Consider the following 6036-nt stretch of genomic DNA (forward strand, 5'->3'; position numbering starts at 1 on the left):
GGTTAATGCCCTGAGTGACCTCTACACACTTGTCAAAAAGTGTAATAAAAAGGTTAGAGCACTCAGCAGGCGATGTGACGAGGTTGAGGAGGTCAAACTGAGTGACCTTCGATATCTTCTTCAGGACAACTCAGATTTTCATAGTAACATAGGAATTATGCAAAAGTTTGTCTCTGAGGTCCAATCAGATTCTAAGAAACTGAGGAAGGACGTCACATCAATTCAGAACCAACTTAAGGTTCCGAATAAAAGAAATAATCCTCTGAACACTGAGTACCGAAGTACTAGTCAGCAGAGATGGAATCCTCAGCGGAATGTCCAGTGTGACTTCTGTGGGAAGAAAGGACACACCACTAAGGTGTGTTGGCACGCTCAGCACTGGGGTGCTGACCAGTCAGTGAGACATCCTAAACGGAAGGTCAGCTGTGACTTCTGTGGAAATAATGGACATACTGTTCAAGTATGTCATCATAAAATAAAATATGATGCTTTACCTGTTGAACCTAACAAGCAAGGACCCAAAAAGAATTGGGTACCTAAAAGCAACTAGCTATATTGCAGGTAAGCCTGAGGTGTGCTGAGAAGTCAAAGATGTGGTACATTGACAGCGCATGCTCGAGGCATATGACTGGTGATGAAACTCAGTTCATCACGTTTGAGCGTAAACGAGGAGGAAGCGTAAGTTTTGGAGACAACAAAAAGGGTAAGATAGTAGGGTCAGGAACCGTTGGTGGTAATCCTACTATTGAGTCTGTCTCCCTAGTCAGCGGACTCAAATATAACTTACTCAGCGTAGCTCAGCTATGTCACAATGGGAGAAAAGTTATATTTGATGACACTGGATGTAAAATATTCGAGGGTAAAACAAATGAGTTAATTTTAACTGCCCCTCGTATTGATAATGTCTTCATGCTGAACTTAGAAAAGAAGTTTTCAAAAACTGTATGCTTAGTGTCAAAGGAAGAAAATTCCTGGCTATGGCACAGGAGACTTGGTCATGTAAGCATGGACCTCCTGGCCAAATTAGCAAGAAAGCAATTGGTTGAGGGTCTGCCAGAACTTAAATTTGAAAAAGATCAATTATGCCACGCTTGCCAAGCTGGAAAACAAACCAAACAATCTTTTCATAGTAAAAACATTGTCTCAACTAAGCGTCCATTAGAGTTACTACACTTGGATCTCTTCGGTCCAGTCCAGCCACTGAGATTGGGTGGAAGAAGATTTTCCTTGGTCATTGTAGATGACTTTTCTCGGTACACTTGGATCATCCTGCTGAGTAGCAAGAATGAAACCTTTGAGACATTTTCAAATTTGGTTAGAAAACTTGAAAATGATAAAGACCTTAAGTTAGCTCACATCCGAAGTGATAATGGTGGAGAATTCAAGAACCAATAGTTTGTTGAATTCTGTGAAACCAACGGCATTGACCATAATTTCTCTGCTCCTAGAACGCCTCAACAAAATGGGGTTGTTGAAAGGAAAAACAGAACCTTGGTTGAAATAGCCAGGACAATGCTGAGTGAGCATAGGCTTCCAAAGTACTTTTGGGGAGAAGCTGTCAACACATCGTGCTATATTCTTAATAGGGCTCTCGTTGGACCTATACTAAAGAAAACCCCCTACAAACTTTGGAAAGGACGAAAGCCCAACATTGGATACTTTCGTGCCTTTGGCTGTAAATGTTTTATTTTAAACACCAAAGATAGCCTAGCTAAGTTTGACTCAAAAGCTGATGAAGCTATCTTTTTAGGCTACTCAACAAACAGCAAAGCATACAGAGTTTTCAATAAACGAACTCAAGTCTTAGAAGAGTCAGTACATGTTGAGTTCGATGAAACTAACCCTGCAGGAAGGTACCAGCCACTGACCGAGGACGATCCACACTCAGCACCCGTTGACCAAGAAACAACCGCTGAGTTATTTCCTCAAGGGCTGACCAAAGGTAAAAGTGAAACTCAAATTACTTTCACTGACCAATCTACACCTGCAGAGATTGTTGAAACACAGTCAGCGCAAGACATCAATCTACCAAAGGAGATTAGGATACCAAGAGGCCACTCTGAAAGTGCCATTCTTGATGCCGCTGAGAATACCCTGATGACGAGAAATCAACTCAGGAGATACCTCAGCAACGTAGCATTCGTCTCAATCCAGGAACCAAAGAATTTCGCTGAAGCTGAGTATGACGAATTCTGGATGAATGCAATGCAAGAAGAACTTGATCAGTTTAGATGAAATGAAGTATGGGATCTAGTGCCAAAACCAAGAAGCCAGAATACCATAGGAACAAGATGGGTCTTCCGCAACAGGCTGGATGAACAAGGAAACGTGGTCAGAAACAAAGCAAGACTTGTAGCTCTGGGTTACAGTCAGCAAGAAGGTATTGACTACGGTGAGACCTTTGCCCCAGTGGCAAGGCTAGAGGCTATTAGAATTTTATGTGCATATGCATCTTATATGAACTTTAAATTATTTCAAATGGATGTTAAGAGTGCATTTCTTAATGGGGTTATAAACGAGGAAGTCTATGTTAATCAGCCTCCAGGGTTTGAGGATCCTAAGTTCCCAAATCATGTTTATAAACTCAAAAAGGCTCTGTACGGCCTCAAGCAAGCACCACGTGCTTGGTATGAGAGGCTGACCAGTTTCCTGCTGACTAGAAATTACGTCAGAGGCAAAGCTGATACAACCTTATTCATTAAGGGGAAGGGTAAAGATACCCTGCTGGCTCAAATTTATGTGGATGACATTATTTTTGGTGCCACTAACGAGTCAATGTGCAAGGAATTTAGCAAGCAGATGCAAACTGAGTTTGAAATGTCAATGATGGGAGAACTCAACTTCTTCCTTGGACTTCAAATCAAACAAGGGAAAAATGGCATCTTCATAAGTCAGACTAAGTACGCTAAGGAGATATTGAAGAAATATGAACTTGAAAATTGTAAGTCAATATCAACCCCAATGGGCACTGACACTGTCCTCTGCGCTAATGAGAATGGTAAGTCAGTAGACAGCAGATTGTATCGAGGTATGATAGGCTCTCTACTTTACTTAACAGCGAGTAGACCGGACATTCAGTTCTTAGTATGTTATTGTGCTAGATATCAATCTAACCCTAAGGAATCTCATTACATAGCTGTAAAAAGAATCCTTAGATATTTGCAAGGCTCAGTGAATGCAGGTTTATTGTATCCCAATACTTCAGATTTCACACTTCTTGGATACACTGACGCTGACTACGGACGAGACAAGCTTGAACGAAAAAGCACCTCAAGAGGATGCCACTTCCTTGGAAGCTATCTTGTGTCCTGGTTCAGCAAGAAGCAGGCGTCGGTAGCCCTGTCAACCACTGAAGCTGAGTACATTGCTGCTGGAAGCTGTGTTGCTCAAGTCCTATGGATTAAGCAACAGCTTGAAGATTATAGTGTTCAGACTAAAACAATTGAAGTCAAATGTGACAACAAAAGTGCAATTGATCTATCAAAGAACCCAATCTAGCACATCAGGATGAAGCATGTCAGCATCAGACATCACTTCATTAGAGACCATGTACTCAAAGGTGAGATCAAGCTGACCTATGTCCCAACGGATGAGCAGCTTGCTGATATCTTCACAAAGCCACTGGCTCGTGAGCAATTCAACATACTTAGAGAAGCCATTGGTATGTTTAATCCTCTTCAATAAATTCCAAGTATGGTATGCATGCTGAGTGAGTTTCCATGATGAATGATTTGTGATATTTCATGCCGAGTAGATAAATATATATATGCTGAGTATTTACCTCAAGCTGAGCTTCTACGCATTATATCTATTCCTTTGCATAACACTGACTACTCAGAATTTTAAACGCTTGAAATTCCTAACACTGAGTAAAGAGCCGTTGCAAACTTTAATACAAGGCACGCGAATTGAATAGCCACCTAGGATGACGTATAGGCTATAATTAGAAAACACACGCACCGTATATGTCATAAATGCCAGAATCTTTGTTGTTTGAGAATCTCGAGGTAAAACGAACAACCCAACGCCTTGGATTAACTCAACATCGCTATAAATAGTGGATGAATTCCCACTTTTATTTCTTTACGCTTAGAAATCTTTGGCATTTATACTCTCTCTCTCAAAAATTCCTAAAATCCCCAAAACTTCTCTGAGAATATGACAAGAGTTTCTCTAAACATCTCCGGTGCCGGTGTTTCCCAAAACCGCTCCGATGACAATCCCACGTCTCCTACTCAGCGCAATCCCGCTGGAGCTACTACGCCGAGCAAGAAAGCTCAAGCTGTCCAAGGTACTTCTTCCAAAGGGAAACAGCAGCAAAAGGATAAGGGTAAGAAAGTAGTACAGCGCAACTACACTCAGGTCTTCACAAATGTGAGGGAGTGGAAGATTGACCACTCGAGGTGGTTCTCACAAGGATTTGTGGATGCCGAGCAGCCTTTTTGTGAGTGGATCAAGAATAATGGCTGGACCGAGCTGTTCTCAGTACGGGATCCCACTTACCCTGAGTTGGTACGTGAATTTTACGCCAATCTGAAAGTCGCCACTGACAACAGGAACTACCTAGCAACTATTGTTCGAGGAAAGAACATCTCCATCACCCCAGTGTACCTAGCCTCACTGTTCAAGCTGAAAAACGAAGGGGCTATACTTCGTAAGTCAAGTGATCATGACAAAGTCACCTACGTTAAGACCTTCTGCAAACTTGAGGGTCATGTCGGTGAAATTTCAAGCACATCCATGGGTCAGCATCAAAAGATGGCCCATTACATACTGATAAATTTCCTCTACCCCAAAGTTAACTGCACCAACTCAGCAACCAACTTCGAGCAGTGCTTCATATGGCACATGCTGACCTACATGCCGATTAACATGCCTATTTTCATCATCGGTGGGTTTCTACGAAGTACCGGTACCCTTAGACTGGGCTCCTTCATCACACGAATCCTTCTGGATCACAAAGTTGACATAGTTTCGGAAATTCGAGTTCAAGGAACCGAAATTACTGCTGCTGCCCTATTTGGATTAGCACACGACCTACCAATTATGCCGAAGGAGGGAAAAGGGGAAGCTGTCCAGAACACTGAAGGGACAGTGCCTAAGAAGGGCAGAACACAACGAAAGAGGAAAGCTGTGCAAAGCACCTCCAAAGGAGCTACCTCTACCCCGAAAAGGATCAAGGTTGTGTGTAAAGGAACAAACCCGCTAACTCAGCAAAGTCCGAGTGGATCTAAGTCAGCTTTGAAATGATCTAGGCAAGTTGTGCCTGAGACAGAGGAAAGAGAGGACATTGAAGAGCAACCATTGAAGAAGAAGAATAAGAAGCTCAATTTTGAGTTAAGACATATTGAGGCCATGCCGAAAGATATCGTTGTTCCTCCTAACTCACACTATGCATAGAGTCAAGGAATTGACGCTGAGCAACAAGCTGAGGAAGAACAAGATCAAGACCAAGTAGGTGGTCAGCTTGATGAGGAAGAGTTGGGTGACCAGTTTGAAGAAGAAAAACTGGATGATGAGTCTGACGAGGAAGACAGTGGTCAGGATGACACTGAAGAAACAACTGAGGATGAACAGCTTGAACCAATCTACACTGAGTTAGTAGAAGAAGAAGAAACTGAGCACCCAGTAGCTACTCCCACTGTTCAACGGGAAACCTCACCTCATGACTCTATTGAGTCCATTCCTTGTGACCCCACTCCTCCAAAGCTTAAACGACTCAGAAAGAAGAGCGTCGTTCAAAAACCGGTCATTGACCTAATGGGAGACTCCCCGCTGAGAGATGAAATCACTGACCTAACTGAGGTACATCTCAAATACTTCTCCAACCCTCCTGAGTCTGACCCAGGGCACTTAGAAAATCAAGCCTCTGTTTCTCCAAAGGAACATGCCAACTTAAATGCCTCCGCAAATCCAAGCAATGCCGAGCAATTGCTCGAAGATTCCGCTCCTCAAACTGTTGAGCAAGATAAGGAATTTCCTGCCCAGGTGGATGCTGAACTTCCTCAAATTCCATCACCAAGTCAGCTTCAGCCT

The sequence above is a fragment of the Euphorbia lathyris genome, chromosome 6 (genome assembly GCF_963576675.1).
Source record: "Euphorbia lathyris chromosome 6, ddEupLath1.1, whole genome shotgun sequence".
Lineage (NCBI taxonomy): Eukaryota > Viridiplantae > Streptophyta > Magnoliopsida > Malpighiales > Euphorbiaceae > Euphorbia > Euphorbia lathyris.